Here is a 24,011-nt window from a genome sequence, read left to right on the forward strand (position 1 = left end):
TGGATACACAAAGCAATTTAGTAATTGATCTCAAGCTCTGGAAGGAAGAGTGCACAGCTCCAAAAAGAGACTAAATTAGTCTGTATTTATTATTGTAGCCAGATGGCTTCTGCTGCCCAGGTTTATTTACTTCTCACTAGTTAAGACATGCCCACGTTGTGTTGTTGATGGCAGAAAAGACAAATGTAAATGTATCTCAGTAGTAAAATGAATTTCATGATTAAACAGGAGGGCCAAGTGGCCATTTGTGTCTATGTGGAAACCTGAAAGCACACTTTCTTCTTTTCACCTGTATCTCAGGAACAAAAGAATGTGGCTCTAAGATTATAAATTGACTTAACCCTGTGATGCAATAAGGCTTAATCAGCACTTACCCTCTACAATTTAGTCTGAAAATATTAGAGTTGTTAAAATTGCTTTCACTGTAGTTAAGTCTCACCACCTCAGATGAACTGAAATTAGACTCAGATTGTCCAGAAAGCAATAACTTTACTCTGAAATGTACTGAAAATATGAAATTAAAATTCAGTCCTGAGCAAACCATCCTCCTGTGGTTGCTTTTTTTTCTCTGTTATACAATTCTCCTCAAAATATCACCCTAGAGGCCAAAGTTGTTTTTTAGATATTTTGAAACCTTGGCACTTCTTTTTTGTGATAACTCATGAACATGAGGAACTGAAGTGGACTAGAACCTTGCTGGTAACAAAAAGCCCTAAACTTCCTATCTTCTAAGAAAATGTATGAGTAACTCCATCAACATACAGTTAATCTTGCACTGGTTTGAAAAATCAGGATGTGATCATTTCACTGAATTTCATGAGAGGAATGTAACTAGGAAACTGACTGAATTAATAAAGAAGCACATTTTTAAATCTTGAGTTCCCACAGAAGTCTTCTAAATTACCTGACAAATGGAGTGGGTGGTTTTTTAAGTAATGTTCCACTTGAATCAAACAAAAAGCTATGTACCCATAAGGAAAGCATTGGATGTCAAGAAGAGTGGAGAAGTGGCCAAAAAAGATTTCAGAACGATTGTTGTTATTAATTTTTTTACACATATTAGATATCAAAGTTTAATATTATTAGTTGGAATACAAAAAGAAAATTTTCACAACATCATAAATTTTTGTGGACCTGAGAACATTTGTGTATTTTTTTGCCTTGTTTGTATTTTGCCTAATTTATTGATACTTTTTGATAGGTAAATGAACTTTAGCTAATTGTACTTTTTATATTCCTACCACAAATACTAGGTCTACCATTTTTATACGCCTACTGTTTCAAGTTCAAAACAAACAAAACAAGGAAAATTTAGATTCAAATGAAAACTTACTTTATGCCACATGAGAATGTTCACAGATATCTTCATTTTCTAAATGTGGACAAAAAAAAAGCAGCGAAGATTAGGACTTCCAGTAAAGTCAATGTTCTTGGAGTATGCAGTCCTGAGACCTAGATATTTAATACTTATTAGTATTGAGTGAGAGTGAGAGCACCATCTAACTGCTTCGCTATACCAGTTAGATTATAGTAGGTTTAGCTCATTGATTTTTAAGGAGACACTAAACCACTATGATCACACAGTTAAACTTCTCTACTGCTCATGAACCTCACCTGAACACTTGTACAAAAATCTATAGGGTTGTGGGGGTTTTGTTTTTCATTTTGTTTTGGGGTTTTTTGAGGAGCTATAAAATTTTTCAAAAAGATACATATTTTAATGTACAGACTGGCGGTAATGAGGAATGTAATTCATCTTTTTACACTATAAACAGACACACACTAACACTCATATATATCTCTATCTTTTCCAAATCTTCACCCTTTGTATTTGTTAGTGCTCATCTGCAGGATCCAAGCATCCACTGTCCTCCAGAAACTTCTCTTACATGGATGCATATAAACTTTAGCCAGCTACTCTCTTAACTTCTTCTTTGATTTGTTGAACAGATTGACTTTAAAATTTCTTCTGTCAGACAATCTTCTGAGCATTTTGACAATATTCAGAACTCTTTTATGAATCCACGGATATTAATCACCACATTTCTTTAAGTGTCGACATCGGAAAGAACACGGATTTCTAATAATGATGTCATGAATGATAGATACAACGATAAATATAATTTTCCTATATATCCAAGGATTATATTCTTCTTTTTAATTATGGAACCTCAGTAAGACCTTATATTCAGTTATTCATCTCTCATGACTCCTAAATAATTTTTTGAGTTGTTCCATTCGAGGATACAGTTTCTTGTCTTGTACGTACAAGCTATATATTTTCCATTCTTAGACACATTGCCTTGCATTTTGATGTTTCACATTGAATGTATAAGATTACTAATACTTATTTTATATTTATGGACATTTTACCTGTCTTTGATGTTCCATCAAGCCACATAATCTGCAATCTTACTTACGTCTTCTTTCAATTTATTTTACAGCTATTTTAGAAATTTAGGTCATAAATCTATTTGAAATCCTGTTAGATATTCTGCAGCAGATGACTGTTTCTCCATGTTTTATAAATGCACTTAATATTTACTACATCCATTTTGCGTGGTATCATTTCTATTAGAATATGATGTAGCGCTGTCAGGTGTCTAACAAATGTCTATTAGGTTTATTTTTGCCAGCCCTGTTTATATTATTAAGCTTTACAAGAACTTATTGATCTAAAATTATCTTGATTGGCATTATCTTGTACTGCTTGCCTCCCACATAATTTTTTTCCACTGTTTTATCTGGGATCAGTGTGACTCTAATGGAATTCTACACAAGAGGAATGTGGAAAAGGTATGAGTGTCCAACATTTTCACAGCTGAACATATAGTAAGTCTGACTTCTTTCCATAGCCAACACACTCTGAGGTCCTGCATTTACCAGTTACATGATATGGACAAGAAGGGCTGGTGAAATAGCTTGGAATTGACTTGAATTTTCTGTTATAAAACAGTTTATCACCAGTGACACTGGCATTGATTGAAACCAAAATAAGCACAAATATAATAAATCACTAAAAATACAGAAAGCTATGCCTTCTTTGAAAAAATGACTTTTTTCTAGTAAATCATTATACACAGTTGTGACATTTACAGAAGTCAGTGATGTATTTTAAGGCTTAAAGGGGCTACTATGGTAACTTTTAATACTGAACAAATTAACTAAAGATCAGCAGTTGAAACCAATGAGTTGAAACTGGTGATTTGGGTTTGTAATAGAGCATATATATGCATTACAGAGACACTGAATCTTTATTGAATGATAAAGAGTGACATAGACTCATTCACATCTCTTGGTAAAGTGCTCCTGTGTTTAATTTTCCTCATTATTTAGGAATTTGTGTCTTGCTTCCATGGTAGTTGATATACAAACCGAGGGCACATGTGTATTTCCATGTACACTGTCCTCTGGATCCTTCCTCATATCTTTCCTGCCAGGGGTACTAGAATGGGTTGGGTAATCCAGTGTCGTGATGAGTCAGCCTCATATCATTTACACAGGTGGATGCTGAAGATGAAAAGTTATGGGTCTGCACCTTATTAGGGGTAAGTATACATGTGCTGAGGAGCAAGGTTATGTTAAATCCCAGGCAGAGCTCTATCTAACCAATTGTCCCCAATACAATCTTCTACAGTGATTACTGAAAAGTATGTGATATTTTTCTCCATGATTGTTTCTTAGGGCTTAAGTAATTTTTTTGTTCTCACCAACTTTTAGAATGTGTGCATGGGGAAAAGGTGCATATAGTTTATTATTTATGGCACGAGTATCTAGAGTAATTCTTAGCCAGAAGAGCAGAGACTGAAATAAACACAGATAGCTGTATCATGTAATGTATCAGTGCACAAAAGAATAAAAAGCCAGAATGATGGCAGCTTCTCTTTGTTTTCATAAATTTTAGCAACCCCATCATTATATAATTTAAGTCTTGTCTTATTTAATAAATACTTTGATATACGGTCTCAGAAAGTTATGACAGCAAGTTGCATATTTGTTTCCAAGCATTTGATTGTTATTGAGAGTATCTGTTTCAGGATTTGTACAAGAATATAGAATCATGTATAGATTTTAAGTATCATTTACTTCCTCAGAAGCAAAAAATTCAGTAGAATATTGTCTGTTCACTTCCTACACTTTTATATGACACACGCTGTTAATTATCTGAAATTTAGATTAAGATTTAAGCAGAGATGGTAAATAACTTTAAAGATACGTACCTTAGAGTAAAAGTCTATCACATCTTTTGAATTGTCTTTGCCTAATTTGTTTGTGTGAATTTCCAGATAAATGGAGAAAAAACTTTCAAAATCTTTCTCTCAGATTGTGATTTCTCCACATTCTCTTTAAAATAATTTTAGCAATATTCTTTTAGAAAAACTTGAGAATTTAAACACTCTCAGTATCCATAAATTAAGTGATGTTGATTTTTGCTTTACTTTTTCAGAAATTCCTTAAAATAAATTAAGGAATAGTTGGAAAAAAAAGTTGTGGGTTTTTTTTTTTAAGATTAAAAAAATAGAATTCTTCCTGCATAAAAGTAATCTTCATTTGGGATCCTTCTGCAGAATCTTCACTGTGTGATATGGAACACTGTACTTCATAGTGGATTAGGAAACATATCCTTCATTGTAAATATGGAACTGAAACTTATAGCAAAATAAAATTAGATGAAAAACTGAGATGAATGAAATATCTCTGTATTTTTTGTAGGTTCTTTCCTAATTTATGGAATATATGGTCTCCCTGGAAAGGACCACCTAAATATGAGGACTCATACAAAACTTCCACTGTATTAAACAAGTGAAAAAGCAATCTCAGCAATACAGAGAACTAGAAATACCCTTAATATATACTCACAAGGGGAGTATTTTCATTTGTATTCTGACAGATTTACTGCTTGTAACCCAAATGCTTAGGTCAATCTTGACACATAAAATATATGAATCAGTGCTTTTGCTCTTCAAATTATGCATATTAATGTTACGTTGTCCCCCTTTAACTAGCATTTCAATTAGCTTATTTTCCATGTATATCTTTGCACACATTTATGGGAAATACAGAATTTAGAATATTTGGCCATTTTTGCATTCTTTTAAAGATTTCTGGTACATTCTGTGGATTCCTGAACTGCTATCATTTGTTTGGATAAGAAGTAAGTAACAAATTTTTTATTAGCTTCTATTGAGAAGCAGTAGAATGGCCACCTAATTTAACACTTGATTTCTCAAGTCTTTAAGCACAGATTTCACTGTCTTGATATATAACAGCCAGGATTAGCTATAGGAATTGTCAGTGTAGGTAGCGTTGCTGCTCAACATGTACTATAACAGAAATAGCAGCTCTTTCATACAGTTCCTTGCAGCATCTTTTCAAATATGGAACCAATAAATGACTTTTACGGAGGAGATTTTTTAGCAGAATTGTTATCAAGTAACAATAGTTAAAATGTTAGAAATGCATAATTTAGATAATGAAATATGATTAGGTATAACTGTACTGGGTTTGTGTGGCAAGGTTTTGGTAGGGGGGGTGCTACAGGGGTTGCTTCTGTGAGAAGCTACTAGAAGCTTCCCCTGTGTCCGATAAAGCCATTGCCAGCTGGCTCCAAGGTGGACCCGCCGCTGGCCAAGGCCGAGCTGATCAACGACAGTGGTAGCACCTCTGTGATTAACATATTTAAGAAGGGGAAAAGTTACTGCACAGCAGCAATTGCAACCGGAGAGAGGCGTGAGAATATGTGAGAGGAACAGCTCTGCAGACACCAAGGTCAGTGAAGAAGGAGGGGGAGGAGGTGCTCCAGGCACCGGAGCAGAGATTCCCCTGCAGCCCGTGGTGAAGACCATGGTGAGGCAGGCTGTCCCCCTGCAGCCCATGGAGGTCCACGGTGGAGCAGATATCCACCTGCAGCCGTGGAGGACCCACGCTGGAGCAGGTGGATGCCCAAAGGATGCTGTGACCCCATGAGAAGCCCGCGCTGGAGCAGGCTCCTGGCAGGACCTGCGGACCTGTGGACCCGTGGAGAGAGGAGCCCACGCTGGAGCAGGTTTGCTGGCAGGACTTGTGACACTGCAGGGGACCCACACTGGAGCAGTCTGTTCCCGAAGGACTGCACCCCGTGGATGGGACCCATGCTGGAGCAGTTCATGAAGAACTGTAGCCCGTGGGAAGGACTCACATTGGAGAAGTTTGTGAAGGACTGTCTCCATGGGAGGACCCCACGCTGGAGCAGGGGAAGAGTGTGAGTCCTCCTCCCCCTGAGGAGGAAGGAACAGCAGAGACAATGTGTGATGAACTGACTGAAACCCTCATTCCCTGTCCCCGTCTGCTGCTTGGGGGGAGGAGGTAGAGAAAATTCAGGACTAAAGTTAAGCCCAGGAAGAAGGGAGGGGTGGAGGGAAGGTGTTTTAAGATTTGGTTTGATTTCTCATTATCCTACTCTGATTTGACTAGTAAAAAATTAAATTAATATTTTTCCCCAAGTTGAGTCTGTTTTGCCTGACAGTAGTTGCTGCGTGTCCTTATCTCGACCCATGAGCCTTTTGTTATATTTTCTCTCCCTTGTTCAGCTTAGGAGGGGAGTGATTGCAGTGGGTTGACCCTGGCTGGATGCCAGGTGCCCACCAAAGCTGCTCTATCACTCCCCCTCCTCAACTGGACAGGGGAGAGAAAATAAAACGAAAGGCGTGTGGGTCGAGAAAAGGACAGGGAGATCACTCACCAATTACCATCACGGGCAAAACAGACTCGACTTGGGGAAAAATTAGTTTAATTTATTACTAGTCAAATCAGAGCAGGATAATGAGAAATAAAACCAAATCTTTTTTGTTTAAGGGCTTAACTTTACTCCCAATTTTCTCTACCTCCTCCCGCTGCTGAGCGGCGCAGGGGGACGGGGAATGGGGGTCTCGGTCAGTTCATCACATGCTGTTTCTGCCAATCCTTCCTCCTCAGGGGGAGGAGGACTCACACTCTTCCTCTGTTCCAGCATGGGGTCCCCCCACAGGAGACAGTCCTCCACGAACTTCTCCAATGTGAGTCCTTCCCACAGGCTACAGTTCTTCACGAACTGCTCCAGCATGGGTCCCATCCACGGGGTGCAGTCCTTCAGGAACAGACTGCTCCAGCGTGGGTCCCCCGCGGGGTCACAAGTCCTGCCAGCAAACCTGCTCCAGCGTGGGCTCCTCTCTCCACGGGTCCACAGGTCCGCAGGTCCTGCCAGGAGCCTGCTCCAGCGCGGGCTTCTCATGGGGTCATAGCCTCCTTTGGGCATCCATCTGCTCCGGCATGGGGTCCTCCATGGGCTGCAGGTGGATATCTGCTCCGCCGTGGACCTCCATGGGCTGCAGGGGGACAGCCTGCCTCACCATGGTCTTCACCATGGGCTGCAGGGGAATCTCTGCTCCGGTGCCTGGAGCACCTCCTCCCCCTCCTTCTTCAGTGACCTTGGTGTCTGCAGAGTTGTTCCTCTCACATCTTCGCACTCCGCTCTCTCTGGCTGCAACTGCTACTCCCCTGTAACTTCTTTTCCCTTTCTTAAATATGTTAATCACAGAGGTGCTATCACTGTTGCTGATGGGCTGGGCCTTGGCCAGCGGCGGGTCCGTCTTGGAACCCGCTGGCATTAACTTTATTGGACATAGGGGAAGCTTCTAGTAGCTTCTCACAGAAGCCACCCCTGTAGTCCCCCCTGCTACCAAAACCTTGCCACGCAAACCCAATACAGTGATAGAGTGGCTTTCATGGGCACCTGGCGTCTAGCCACGGTCAACCCACCACAATAACCTGTGATCCCGTGTATGAACAATGTGAAAACAAAAATTCAGATGAAAAGAAAGGTCAGCTTACTTTCACTGTGCTGTTTCATTTTTGCTATGCCATTTTGTTTTTCAGTCTCATCTTCCAATTAAAGAAATTCAAGCCTCACTATTCAGAAAAGTACTTACATGTCGCTGAAGTCAGTGGGGTAAGTCTTCAAGTGGTATGACATATTTTTGTAGCTTTTGCCATCTTCTCTACTTCAATTAATTTTCATCCTCTACTAAAATTATATTTGTTCCTTTTTCAGGGCTATTTCCAGAATCTCAGATAATTTTTCCCAGCATGGGTCCAAAAATTAGATAACCATCATACATATACATTTGCCATAGAATGAGAAAGGCCCATGCACAAGAAGTAAGTGTAATTCACAAGCCCAACTGCATGTTAGCAACCCAACCAGGACAAACTGTCCATACCAGCCAGCTTGCTCAGATGAGTGATGTGAGCAAAGAAAGAACTCTTGGCATAGCCTCTGGTTTGATGTGTGCTCTGACCTGGGCCCAGAAAAAATTCTTCAAGGATCATTTGCATCTCCACTAAATTTTCCTTTAAAAAGAAAAAAAAAAAAAAGAAAAGAAAAGGAAAAGAAAGAAAAAAAAGAAAAAAAGAAAAAAGAAAAAAAAGAAAAAAAAAAAAAAGAATTTCCAGAGCAATAGGAAATCCTGTCTTGATTACACAAGGATTTCTTGTACCTTTAGTTTAATGCATCTGATGCTAGCCTATGTTGTATCAGACTGGATAGACTCTGGCTTTAATCTGGAACATTAATTTCAGTGTCAATGAGTTTTCCATCCTGACAGCCAAATGAATGATACAGAGGATGCAAAGGATTTGTGCAGTTGCTTATAGCTGAGAAAGGCAGACTTTCTAAATGGGAAAGGTTTAAGAAAAAAAATTTTTTTTTTTTTTAAAGTAGAAATAACATTTTCCAAGGAGATAGAATTGTGGAATGTACCACAGGGAAATCAGGGGATGTTAGCCTGTTTTGAAATGTGTGAAACCCCTGGTAAATTTATGTCATGTCAGACTGTGTTTTGTCTTTGGCTTTCAAGAGCTTGCAAAAGTTTTTTGTCTCTTTTCCCATAAGATCAAAGATTTTATAAAGAAGCAAGAAGCACACAAATCATTATTTGCTCCTCTCAACTGCCAATGGAGAGTGAGATAACTGAGGACAGGGAGGAAAAGGCAGGGAAGACATAACTCTATACTGCAGTATCCTTGCACAGTCCTGTAGAGTGGGAGCTGGCAAAAGGAAGAACTTTCTGCACCAGCTTTATCGCTGATTTATAACATGTCTTTTCAGGCACAGAGGGCAGTGTGAAGATAGGTGTTTCAGGCATGCTCTCTTCTGTACACCTCCAGAGTCAGGCACCTGGAAGGACCCTGTATTTAAGGTTTTCCGTTAGATTGCAGAAGCTTCCTAGAATATGGGAAGTTGTGTTTGGGGGCCCAGGAATGTTCCTCCACAAATTTGAGTTTGCTGGGATAGACATAGCCTGAGTGTTTGAAAAATGCTGCTAAAGCTGAGGTTGTAAACACAGCTCTGTTGTAACTGGTTCTAAGCAGATTCAATGTGGCATTAAGCAATTAGAAGGAACCATATTTAATAAGGAAATGGTTAACCAATGCGTGGAACAATTATGCCATGCAATTATTTTTTAATAAAAACCAGAAGTTTTTGGGTTGTCTGAACTTTCTTGTTTTGTCCAGTTCTTTGGCAATTCATAAGGTGACCGTTACAGGTGTGGGGGTATACGTTCAGGTGTGAGGACAAAAGTGGACATCAGGATCATTTTTGATTAGTCCTAAAATGAAATTTGCATTTTGTCACTTGAAGTTGTCTACCTGACTTTCAGTTAGACAACTTCTTCTAAAGAAGAAATTTTTATGATGAGGGTGGTGAGGCACTGGAACAGGTTGCCCAGAGAAGCTGTGGATGCTCCGTCCCTGGAAGTGTTCAAGGCCAGGTTGGATGGGGCTTTGAGCAACCTGATCTGGTGAAAGATGTCTCTGCCCACAGCAAGGGGGTTGGTGATCTTTAAAGATCCCTTCCAATACAAATCATTCTTTGATTCTATGATAACCTCTCTGTTCCAGAACACCCACCCTGGCAACTCTTACATATTGATTTATTCACTATGCTACATGTATGCAAATCAGAGAGACTGAGGCACGAGTTGGCAAATAAGACAATCCCAACACAGCTGTTTGTAGAAGAGCCCCACGATTTCAGTGATGGGCCAGGTTTCTGGTTCTAAATGCAGAATTTTGGCAAGTCAGCTGGCACTGCAGCCCTGTACTGGGGCACAGTTTATTGCTCCTTGACTTTTAACAGACTGAAAGAAAATTAATGGTCTGAACAATTTAGAGCTGCAGTTAGTTAGCTCTTCAAGGCTGCAAGAACTCACTGAGAGACAGACCAAGTCTTTGCAAAGCACAGGCACTTCACAGGGAAAAACAACGCTGAGATGACTGCCTGAATTAGGGGAAGGGACTTCTGGAGGCCTTTCATCTCATTACTGTTCAATTAATAGCGAGCCATAATCTAGACATTAATGAGGGATGCAACTGGAACTGCAAAGAAATAACATAATTAGGCCCTGAATTTAATCATTCACAAAATTACATGGAGATGCTGTACTCTTTTATTTTAAATAAAGCTAATTAGGTTTCTTTTCTGATTGGATTTTTTTATAGATTCTAAGATTTACTGTGTGGAAACACATCTTAGAAAATTCCCTCTCTGTCTCTCACATGTTCTTCCAGGTGTCCATTAAAATTAACAGTCACTCCGTGCTATAATATGATTTCTTAAAACCCATTCCTTCCCTTCATGACAGATTTCTCTGGACTTGTTTAAAGTTCTATATAATGAAATTGCTAAACATGAAGGACAACCTTTAAAAAATATGGCACCTCAGACTGTGTACCAAAATTACATCTGTTAACATTTACTAATGCTAATTGGCAATTGAATTTCTGATTGGTTTGGTAATGGTTACTTGGTTTGTCAGTGTCAATGTCTAGTTATAACTGTGTGCTCAAAATGTTTGTCTGAAAAGGTTTCAGTGATCCCTATCCTCAGAAAACGGTGTTATTTTACTTGTGTAATGCACAATTTACCAGACTTTCATAATAAAATAATAAGGCTGTTTCTGTTCAGAATAAGCATGTAGAAACTAATAACTACAAAATCTTTATTGTCAGAAAAGGGGAAACAAAAATCATCAGTCCTTCCTCCTTTTCATGTATTACATTCCCCATCTTCTTGTGTGGCAGTAACTATTCTTATGTGTGCAAACGTATTGAGTATAATTCACCTGCTTGTGTGTCTCAAAACTTCCACTTTATGAAATACACTTTATAAAATTGTCATAATAATTGAATGTCTTTGTCGCTAGAAACATCAGCTTATGACAAAGATCCTTATACAGAAGGCAGTACAATGGTGTTGTATGAGATGGGCAGGTCTCGTTAAGCCAGGCTCGTCCAGAGGGGCAGACTGATGGACAGTAACAACCACAGTGCAGAAAAACTTTAAACTTGAGAACATGAATGAATGGCAACCAACCTGCCTTTCTAACCAACAAAACCAAAAAAGCTGAAGGAAAAATTAGTCAGAAAACTTTAAAATAAAAATAACTAAATAGCTGAAAAAGTTTACAAGAGAAAAGTGTTTTAACAATAAGACATGTCATTATCTTTAAAAAACCTTTCTGCTCAAACATTGCTTTTATTTTGTAACTAATCATTCAGTCACTCTTCCTGAAAAAAAACAAACCAAAAATTGTTGACAGTGCCTATAATTTTGCTACAAAGATTTAACAGACTGTCAACTATAAAAGACAAGGTAGTGAAGCAAAGCTGAAGTCTGCTAATCTGCAAATATTTGTTTCTTGAAAAGTGATATTTTTTCCTCTATGTGCTTCTCACATATTACCTGTTAAAACAGTTGATTAAAAATGAATTTTGAAAATGAAACATTCTGTAAACATCTGACAGTTTTATTAATAGCAGAATGTCTTATGTCTTTAAAACTATACCTATAGTCATTATGTCATGACTTCAAGGACAGAACTGATACCAGAATGGCATTTTTAAGCTTGCTACAGAGCGTTTATCCCTATCTGGAAGAGAAAGGCTTATTTTTACCATGCTAGAATAGGTAGGGAAATAAAACTGTTTGAAGTATTGAAAATAAAAGCTGTTGAGGAACTTTTCAAACTGATTGTTTTCTTGGAGTAGTGTTGTTTTCTAATTGTAATTTTGAAAAACATCTTTATACTTTTTAATTTAAAAAGAACTTTAACATTAAGGTAAACAAGTAATTAAAATGGACATTTTACCAAAAGTATTCAGAAACCAACCGTAAGATTTTAAAACTTATCTGAATAAACTATTTTGATTGACCTTATCTGAATGTTTATGAATATGATTTGGGTGGGTGGGGGATGTTACTGAATTTAAACAGAAAAATAACATCTTTTCCAAATTTCATAACAAGTCCCAATCTCTATTCTAAGAAGGTATGGAATTTTATTGTTATTTTTGCAAGGCTATTAAAATTTGAGCTTGTCAATTACCCTTTTAGAACTTCATGGTAAATCCTCGTCCCGTTGGGATGTAAGGGAACTAAAGCCTGTATTGATTTGCTTCATTTCAAAAGCAACAGGAATGAGGTCTGCTACTACAATTCTTCCAAATCATTAGAGTCCAGAGAGCACAGAGGGAAATAGGCCTAAGCAGAAGTTACATCTCTTGTATTTCAGGCACGTGCTCCCAGCAGTTGATTAAGCTCAGTACGTGCAGGTTGCAGATATAGACCGGGATGTACAATGAGACAGGAAGCCGCTGTTCTGCCAAGCTGATTCCAGTTAATTCCTCTCAGCAATGTGTTTGCTCAGAGACAATAAAATTCAAATCAGTTTGAATTTACTTACCACGCTGGCAACTTTGTTACCAGCTCCCAGTATATTGAGAAGGCAGATGGTCTGAAATGAGCCTAATAATGCATAGAGTTAATGGTGAAATGGGTTCCTGGCGATTTGTAGTTTAGGAGTGATAATCAGCACAGCGTGGGTTGATAGACGCTCGGCTTGAGGACAGGATAGATGGGAAAAAAATACAACATTAGCAGGGACAGCCATGCACCCCTTCAGTCCCCAGACTGCTGAAACGAAGCTTAGCAGCAGCAGAAGGCGGCAGGTTGGCAGAGCTCCCTCTCACACCACCTCGGACACAGCTGGCTGTATCATGAACTTGGAAGAAAGAGCATGGAGTAGTAGCCCGGGTGCTGCAATGTTTCCTGCTGCTCTGACCTGCTGCCTTCCCTTCAGGAAAGTCCAGCACCCTGGCTGAGCCCAGAGCGGTGGCTGGACAGAGCTGAGGAGGAGAAGTGGTTCAGGTGATTTCAAAGGAAAATGGTCTGTGAAATAAGAGGGTTGTAAAGGACCCCCTCCCAAACTGCCTGTGTGTCACATTTTGGAAGGTTCACAAGAGCTGGGGTGAGAGCTCGCCTGTGTTGAGGTTGAATGATTTGATCCCACCACTGTAAAGGTCATAAAAATCAGCAGGTAACAGAATGCAAGTCCTGTGCTTCTGAATACTGTAAAAGTGCTGTGATTTATCTGTGAGTTCACTATGTATCAGTGGCATTTTTTTTGCTTATATCCAAAAGTATGACTTTACAGAAGCAAAGTACCAATATTCATACACTGAGGGAAAAATTATGCAGAATAGTTCATCTAAAAATCCAGAGAATAGTAGATGGCCTTTCTTCTGTGAAGATTCCTGCTTTAACTCCTACATAGTAGAAGGGAAGATCTCTTTTGCCATGAAGGGATTTCCCAGATGCATGACAGTCCTAGAAATTGCTGAAATGCACCTTGATCAGGGTACAACTTTTTACTATTGATTTAAAAAATGACTTGGACATATGAGGAAAAAAAATCTGCATAGTTTTTGATGCACTGCATGACAGAGAGGAGATTTTTGTGAGCAATGCTGGAGAAAAATACTCCTTTAATTGACTGTATCTCTCTTGAGAGGTGGGGGGGAAGAAAAAAAAAGCACACCAATTTACTGTTGTATTTAAGAAAAATAAGTTAAAATATTTTTAGCACAATGTGTTACTCCTCTTCCTTTTACAGTTGTAGCATCAGACAACTGAATTACTCTATCCTGCAACATGGATTGGCTAATTTTTTATGATATTTCAGAGTTTCTTCCTGTTAATAAGTTGCTTTTTTCTGGCTGTACACATAAACACTCTGATTATGTCTGTACAGATATATCATTGAATGACTGAGGTCAATACCTTGGAAGTATCAAGCATTGTGAATTTGTGTTCAGATTTCATGTTTATTATGCCTTAAACCCATTCAGACAGCACAAAATATTCTTCTGTTAATAATCCATTTTTCATCCCTTTTCTCTCTCTAACATAAATCTCTGTCACGTAGTGAGAATTCAGGTGGAGAATTTTCTGGATGCATCATCCTGCTGGATGCAACTTCATCAATGGTTTATTCTTTACCTCTGACAATTCTAAGGTTTGGAAGGGGGCAAGTGGAGTGGAAATGGAAGATATTTTCCAGCTGTTTAATTTATTGCCTATGAGAAAAGACTGACAGTAGCTATTGGCCTGTCTGATTTTCACATGACTGAAGACAATCCAGAGATATTACTTGTGTCTTGAACACTACCTGTATTTTACATTCACATGCCTCTGGTGTTAATTTCTGGTTCACTATTTCCTGAGCAGAACTCAAAACTTAGGTTATGAGACTTCTACCTGTGAACAAAAGGTGATTTGAGGCACCCATTTAGAGTTCCAGAATTGGCTGAACTATTGGATAGATGGAGGTACAGCTTTCTATACACTATTCTTACTCTCTTTAATTCAGCTCTGACTGTGTGCTATATGAATTATTCAGTCTTATTCTGAATATTTTCCAAGAAACCATTTGGCAGGTCCTTTTTTAGGAACTTTTCTTTTGTTGTAGTTTTCAGAAACAAATCAATAGTTGACTATTCTAGGAACTATTCACCCTCCCATGTACCAACTTCCTAAAATATTTCAGAGGTTCCTCCTTCTAAAAATGTGCTTTCTGTAACTTTATTTTGCTTTTTTGTGTTTTGAAAATTTTTCAATGCCATTAATCAGGGTTTGTTTGATCTCAAAAAAGATACAGCTCTTCATGTATCTATGATGAAGGACAAAAACATTATATGGATTTCCTTATTCTAGCACCAAGAATACCATCCAGAATAAAAATACTTCTTTTTAACAGAAGAGAATAATAGAATAAATGTGGTAGAAATGTAGGTAGAACAGCATAGTTTGGAAATCTGGGGGCCATTTGATCCAAAGGAGGGCCAATTGCAAGGTTAAGATTATCTTCAAGGTGTGAAAAAATATCTACTGAATTTCCATTGTTGCATCTTGTGTCCATTGCCTCTTGTACTTTCACTATTCATGTTCAACAAGTCTGGCTATGACTTGTCTGTAACCCAATAAGTAGTAGAAAACAGTAACAAGATTGCCTCTTAGACTTGTCTTCAAAGTGAAGAATCACAGTTGTCTCTGCGTCTTCTTGTACATCATGTGCCCCCCACCTTGGTGGCCCTCCATTGGACTTGCTCTAGTACTAGGAAGGCCAAAACTGGACACAAGGCTCCAGGTGCAGTTGTACAAATGCTGAATGGAGCCGACTAATCACTTCCCTTGACTTGCTGTCTATACTCTTTTTAATACAGCCCAATATGAAGTTAACTTTCTTCATTGCAAGGGTACACTTCTGACTCGTCCTTAACTTGCTGTTCATCAGTATCTGCAGGTCCTTTTCTGCAAAACTGTTTTCTATTTCCCAGTGCCCAGCCTGTTCTGCTACAGGGGATTATTCTGTCCCAGGTGCCCAGTTCTGCATTTGCCTTTGTTGAACTTCATAAAGTTCCTGTCAGATCAATTCTACAACCTATTAAGATCTTTCTGACCTCCCTTCCAGCATATCAGACTATACCCCTAAGATGGTATTTCTTTCCAAGGATGCAGTCCATCTTGTGTGTAAGTACTTTTGCTTGCTTTTGTGTGTATGTGTGATTATTAGCATCCACAAAATATGTTTTAGCTCCTCTGATTCAATCACTCATTTAATAACTCTTCAATAGCGACCACCGCATTTTTTCAGAAGAGTTACTTGGAATGCTTGACCTGCCCTTCGTATTCTGTCCCCCACTTCAAAACTCCTCTGACTTGTATATGAAGTTATCTCTGCCTGCTTGCTGTAAGAGCTCTGATTGTCTTGTCTTCTGCAGAAAAAGAAAAATAGAAGACAGCACCTCTGAAGAGCCATCAAAGGCAAGTAACATAGCTTCTGGAAAACTGAAAGACTGACGGCAGATGAACACAGGTAACGTTGTTACTTATAATAAATTAACAAGATCTCCCTGTACCTATGGAACATGTAACTAGCCCTAGAGTTTTTTGCTATATATCAGGTCTCATGTTGAATATTCAGACTGGGTTTTTTCACATTTTACATGCTTTAGAACTGGATGTTATTTTATTAAGTGCTCTGATTGCTGGAGTATAGGACTTGCTGCAAAGATTACGTTTTAAGAACATGGGTATTACTCTGCTTTTGTCTGATCTGACATCTCCCTGAAAACTGCTGTCTTGCTGTCAATGCTGTAGTTGTAGGAGAGACAAGGGCTTGTTGCTGCTCCCTAATTATTGTTTGCTTCCTGTAACCGGAGAGAATATAATAGAGGAAATATTCCCTGTACTGCTTTGGTTATTTGAATTCAGGAACACAGGCAGGTCAGAGGAGAGCATATCTGAAGCTATGCCTCCAAGACTACAGCTGCTGTGTCTGAATCACTGTTATCAGGAGAGAATAACAGCCAAAAATTAGAGTTCAACAGGTCCAACAGTCTGAAAATATAACATCTGTTAATATTTTATATTCTTCCCCCCTGTAGAGTTATTACAAGTCAGAAGAGCAAAAACTGAATGTGGGTTCCACGGGCATGAATATTGTTTTCGTTCAAGCTTCTTCATTCCACTTTTACAGCATGCTGAAGAGACACTGCTAAGGTTTACTGTGACAGACACCTCAGGATGCTTTTTGATATTTGATGCCATCATTCAGGACTCCAGCTTTCATGGCAAATTGGAAAGCACTTGCCTTAGCTTTGGAGGAACATGCAGTTCATGTGGTTTACTGAGCTTTGCTAAGGATGCCCACTGAGTAAATGTCACTCCCCAAAGCATGAACTCCTCTGTGTTTGTCAGGTATTTCAGAGACTTTATCACTGGGCAAGATTTTAAAATAAGAGAAGACATCTATTTTATTCCATCCATGTATTGGAAGCTGATCCAATAAAACATTGCCAAAAGTTGCAGTTCTTTTGTGCTACAATTGGATGCTCAAGTCTACAGTTGGGTGTCTCCCTGTGAGAGAGTGGAACTGAAGAGAGCCATGCCGCCGTCTGCTTTCTCTGTTTGGGCTTCCATAAAATGCAAATACAGGGGAATTGTAGGAGTTTTCAACCCTCTTCCTCTTTCATTATATGTTTATTTTATTATATATTTAAACTAGTAGATACTTTTTTTGGTCCACATATTTGATTCAGTTGGTGATCTAAAACTCTTGTATTTGTTCAGGATCAGGGTCTGTTTCCAATTCAAAAAACTATCAGCACTGAACACAAAGTAATGAGATCTCTGAAAAAAGAGTTGCTTCACAGTGAGCTGAACACTTGAAAAGAATGAAAAGAGAAAGAAGAAGGAAGAATTTGCAAAAGAAACTGGCCCCACAATTGCTTCAGTACCTTCTTACCTTTTGCTCCATTGCACATGGTGTATTTTCTGTGATGAGCCCACAGAAAAGGCACAGGTGGCTGGAAATAAATTGTAGCAGTTGCAATGTGAGTGTAATCAGAACTTACTACGCTAACAACTAGCCACACCAAATGCCTCTCCAATAAGATTTAATGGCTGTGTATCAACATGGCTGACCACACTTATGACTAGAACAAACATGTCATTGGGCTGCTTTATGAAGCAGAGGGATAAATTCTGTCAGTAAATCCGTGAACCACCAAATATCATATGCTAGTCTCTCATCCCCAGCTCTTTCCTTTAGTAGCTTCAACAGAACTCTCCTCCTCCTTTTAACCTTCCTTTTGGTAATATCTGCTGTTATAATAAGCTCAGCTAGAACTGGAATGCCTGGCCTTCAGTCTCAAAACTCAACCTATTTGCCAGGATGAGCACTGTCTTAATCTTGTTTTCATTAAACATTGTTCTTTCTCTGATCTTTCAGCACTTCATTTTTCTGTGGTCCCCAATTCCCCACTGTAAAGGAGTTAAGAGTAGAAACAAGGACATGAGAAAAAACTGACGATGAACCTAGAACACATAAAGAACAAAATGGAAGGCTTGTGTTCTCGGGTTATAAAGAATAATTATCATAGCAGGATGAAGAGAAGAATTCATATGAAATTGCTGCAGAAATATCATTATTAGTGACATGAAACTACCAGAACAGGAAACATGATTACGATGAGTCAGTTACACAGATCATTCTTCATAAGCTGTAACCACTCAAAAAACTGTAACTGGTTTAGTTCCACAAAATACAAAGTTATACATTTGGGAGTGAGAAGCATAAATCATAACAATGAAAGGAAAGAGAAACTGGAAAACAGTGACCCTGATGAAGATTCTGGGATCATAAAAGACAAGCCACTTAATAAGCTTCAGATGCAAAAAGAATAATGTGATTCTTCCCCATACAAACAGGAAAGTTTTGATTAAAAGTATCCATGAGTTGGGTTTATTGTGTTGATGAGACTAATTCTGCAATGGTGCATTCAGCATGGATGTCCACATTTTTAAAAGGACATTGAAAAGAAGAGAAGAAGTAACTTAAAATTTGTTAGAGAAAGGATTAATGAGTTTGGTATAATTTAGATTATCAAAGAGAAGATTAATAAGCCACAATTACAGTTTATTCATTTCTTCACAGGGAGAAATTATGAAGTCCTGAAAGGCAGCTTATTCTGGCAAGGAACCAATAGTTGGAAGTTGAAGCCAAATGAATTTGACTAGAAATAAAAGTTCCCGGTTCAAAAGAGGGATTCTCCATCTTCCTGGATAGCTGTCTGTGAAGCAAAGCATTTCTGCAATATGCCCTTTCCATTTCATTATCCATTTTAATCTCTTTTTCTAGGGCAATAGTCAGTACTCCTAGCATAGCTTTAACATATTATTTTCTTTTAGTTTATCTGTGTATTTTTAAAGAATGGGAGGAATTCTTAGCCTTAGCTTAAGGTTTATGATGCCCAGAATGCAGCAACTGAATGGTTACTGCATGGAAATATGTACACTGTCATTTGTCTTTAAACATTTTGGGAACCAGTGGAGGGTCAACGATTGTATGAGTTTAGCGATCCCTTCCATTTGTATTTTCCAAAAAAGCCTGGAACAGGTTTTCAAAGCGTGTTTGGAAGATGGCTTTGGAGACCTTGATCATGACTTTGCCCACGATGGACTTTCCCATTCCAAATCAATTAGTCACTGACTAGTGGGAACTGGGACTTGAAAGGATTCACAGGGCAATGGCCATGCTCTTCCACAAAACTATAGGCTTCTGCAGTTTCATCCAACAGGAGTTAAACCTATGTAACTAACCCATGACAGATGGTCTTGTTCATTTTACTTAACATCCAAAAGATTTTCTCACACTGCTGGCTCCCTTGCTGTTGAGATGAAGTGGTCCCACCACTCCAACCTTGTCTCTCTGGCCCAGGATCTCTAACTGACCAGAGCTGAAACAGTCACAGTAACAATGACTTTAAGAAAGTCCTTGACTATATCCTCTTTCTCAGACAAAAGTATATCCAGTAGGGCTGTATTCAGTTCACCAGAGACATGTCATCCTACAGTAGCTGCTGCAGCTATAGAATGAAGTCCACAGTTTGTTCTCTACAGTGCCTTTGTTAGGCCAGAGGGATCCTGGGCAGCAGGCTGCATAGCATCCCGTAGAAATGAGCAAGAATGGAAACCAAACTTTCCTGTATGTGTGAGCCCCTATATGGAAGATGGTGTCTGTGTCAGTGACACACCACAGTCACCTGTGTGAAAGCAAAGAGCTTCCCTGAAATGTTCAGACATCTACACAGGAACACACACAGTATGTATGAAGAGTAGCATGGAAACCTATTTTTTAGAGTTAGAAATTAATAATAAATCCATTTTTCTTTGTGTTCCTGCATGATCTGGATGCCAGATCCCTGTAGCATCTTTCAGCCAGCTAGTATATCATTTAGAAATGTACAAAGGATAAGTGATATTCATTCCCTCTCCACATTCCATTACACCTAAAGTCACAGTAATTAGGTTTGCCAGTATCACTGAATATGTCTTCTTCCAGTTGATTGTGTTTGGGCTTTTTTTTCTGTCTGACTTGAGCAGCTTTCCATAACATGCTGATTCTTCTCATTTTTTGACCCTACTTATGCTTGAAGGCAAAGAATCTAAAAGGATAAGAAGTCATATCTCATTCTTTTGCCACATCTTAATAGAAAGGCTAGAAAGTAAGTCAGATCCTCGTATATTTGCTGGCCCAACACTTCTGTTGTCCGTAGAATTGCACAACAGTTCACAGATGTTTGATATGTTGTACCTTTATCCTCTGTTGCTTGCTTCCTGGGATAGGTGGAAAACTGACTAAGTGATCAAGGAGAAGCCACTCATGAAAAGAAGACTTTGGCAGCTCATGTCTCCTCCAGCCTTGACTAAAGCCTCAGTTCTAACAGAGCTATTTATTATTGGTTACATTAAATCAAAAAAGCAGAGCTCAACAGGGAGGCAACTATACTGTCAGTCACCATGGGATACTAAATTAAAAAAAAACAAAAATGGCAAAAACCGCAAACCCACAAACCCCAACGTTTTCAGCCTTACTAATATGTATTCATAACAGTTACAATGCCAAGTAATTTCATGCTAGCTCAAAATTACTGTGGCAGATAATTCCTAGAGAATGTCAAACAACATACCTGTTATGAGCCTGATAATAAAGAAGTATTTGTAAATGCAGTGACAGGTTACTCTTTCCCTCCAATAGCAGGTGAATTGTGTATGTTCCAAAACCTGTCTCTAACAGGGAACAGATTTGTGTAGTTGGATCTTGAATTACTTAGAACAGACTAAAGGGTAGCCCTGTTCTAATTTGGCTCATATGAGGCTTAGATAAAAACAGAGCAAACACTTAAATATAGCAATACACCTGCAAACCAAACCAATTTTTCTAAGCCTTTGCCAATTCACCAGTAGGAGTTAATTAGTGGGTTTAGGCAGCTGTAGCTGTGAGATTTTTTTTTTCTTTGACTAGAAATGAATTAAGTTCCTCTCCATGGCTAGTTTTAAAATACTGTGCAGTTCCTGATCTCCCACATTTTCACTTCTAAATACATTATCAGGCTGTAAGAGATTAATCTCAGTCCCACAGGAATTCATCTGTCTTGCATGCCTAAAGTCAAAATAAAGAATCTTCACCAAGAAATAATTCAAACAATATTTCCATTGATTTCAGTAGGAATGTTTTCCTCAGAATGGGATTGTAAATTTGGCATTAGTAGAGACTGAGGGAATCCACCAGACCTGTATGATACTGTTATCCACTCTTGTCTACACCTGCTAGTGTGATTTGATTGAAAAACTTTGTTCATAGCAACCAGTTCACTGGTATAAGCTTCCAGCTACATGCCTTAAAATATATGCACTATATTCTACATTCTTTCATGAACATGTTACTTCAAGAAACAACAGCATTATGTGTAATGCTTCATTTACTGAACGGTTCAGTAAACCGTTACTTCGTAACTGAACCAGACGCTATGTTCACAAGTCACAAGTTTTAGTCAGTCAGGGGTATGGCAGCTTGGAATTTTGTTGCCCTAGCTTAAATACAAACTTATTTAGGAATTTTTGGAAATTTAGAATTTTACTTATTTGGAAAGTGAGAAGTTTTACTTATTACAGTTACCAAGAACTTGTGAGGATTTTCACTTTTCGTTGTATCTATTAGCTTTAGTTTCTCCAAGAAGGTGACCACCTTCACTTCTCAATAAGGACAGGACAGCAAAGAGAGCTGGAAAGAGAAGGGAAGCTGCATTTTAGCATGTGATGCTCCCTGAGGTTTCTCAGAGACAGCTTCCCTGATAGCCATGTGAGACCAAACTACCCTGAGTGCTAGGCCTTCCATACCAGGAAAATGTACAAGCTCATAGGTTCAGTGATACCACAGGGATCCTGCATTTGGTAACTGAGGTATCCTTGTCATACTGCAATGGCACAAGGTTTACAGGAAGAAGTAATATCTTCTTTTTGGCGAAGTAAAATGAATTGGAAAAAAAGTATAAGCTTTTGGGAACCCAAGACTGCATCTCTTTGGGATTTGTCTGCTTTTGGTTTTATTTAGTTTTTTAATAAACTGTAACAGCCTAATATATTCTTTCCTATTCTATAAACTGCATTCTGATATCCTTAAACTGATGGATAGTGTAATACTCTGCACTGTAAACTGCCTGTAAACACAGGCCTGAGGTAATTGAACCCTGTTCTTCAATTGTTCTCTGTTATAAGTGGAATTAAAATGGAAAACCACATTCCCCAAACATTTCCTTCTCATTTCTGCTGAGGAACTGAAATGAAATATGAAAAGTGCTTAGGTGAATTTGTGTTATGATTTGATTTTTTCTTAGTCTAGAGAGTGGATAAGTAATTTTCTGCATTATTAATTTTTAATTCTAAAATGCTGTGGCTGAACAAGCTATTGTCAAAAGGAAAACTTTTAATGCTTATTTCAGAAACTAATTTTTTGAAGAAAAGGCGGCTTTCATTCTATAGATACTATCCTATAGTACCAAACTTGTGGTTATCATTCATGGCTGGACTAGCTTAAGAGTTGTATTTTAAAATTATTAGAAATACTGAAATATTATTTCTATTTTAAAGTTTAGTTCAAGGGCAGAATGAGTTTGAATGCTGTACCCATCTCTGAGAAGCTTCTCATTGCTCTGAGCATTTAGTAACAGTGCTAAAATGAGTTGTAAGTAGTGGGAGGCAGGATCAGTCCTAGAAATTGCTAAAACGGACAGCTTCCAAGGGAATCTCATTATTGTATTACAGCAAAACAGCTATCAACCACTGTGCACTTGACCTATAGCAGAACCCAGCAGGCCTATCTGGCTGTCACACTGGGAAGAGAAGCCATACATTGGCGGAAAGAGCAGCAGTTGTTCAGGGAGGGCTGGCCCTGCCTTGCAACTCAAGTCTTTGCCTGTGATGGTAAAGCAAACCCACTGCTCCACGCATCCAAGCTCCGCTTCCTCCCATGGTCTACTGCCACTCTGGACTGGAGTCTTGTGGCCATGACCTAATCCTGCCCCTGTAACCTTAGGGCTACAGTGTTTCGCCTACAGTGCTAGGAAACTCTGACCTAGCTTTACTGGGAGAGTAGCCCTGACATTATTGCTTAATTTACTTTGGGTACCAATTTGGACACCAGAGCTCAGAAATTATCCAAGTAGTTACTCAAGTGAAAAGAAGAAAGAAAACTGTATCTAGATTTTGGCTGATAAAAGTAATAGCTGAAGAGTAAGACTGCAGAAAAGAACATGCAAGAAAATCAGTTTTTCAGCCTGTGTACAAAACCAGAAAGTGTAAATGCTCTTTAGAAACAGCCAGGAAGGAAACACAATACTAGACAAACAATATTTGTGTTTAGAAATGCAATATTCTGACAAACACATGTGCAATAGTCTAACTTTTGAGAGGCAAGCATTTTCTTCTTGCATTACCTTTTGCAAAATGCATTTGAATGCATTAATACCAAATTACCCAAGTATATGTAATAACAACAACTATATTTACTATATATACTATATCTTTTTTCCAATGAAGATATAGCTTAAGAGAACAAAAGCCTGAGATTTTTTTGTCTTTGATTCAGTTTCATTTTTTCTCCTTTTGCCTGTGTGTCTGCTTATCACTGTAGCTGGAAGGATACTGGAGAACTGCAAAGACATTCATGTGCATTCATTATTTCACCTGTAGCTATATATCTTTTCTGCATTGATGTTTTTTTGAGAATTCTGAATGATTGACTCTACCTGTT

Source organism: Gymnogyps californianus, chromosome 3, assembly GCF_018139145.2.
Source record: "Gymnogyps californianus isolate 813 chromosome 3, ASM1813914v2, whole genome shotgun sequence".
Classification (NCBI taxonomy): Eukaryota; Metazoa; Chordata; class Aves; order Accipitriformes; family Cathartidae; genus Gymnogyps; species Gymnogyps californianus.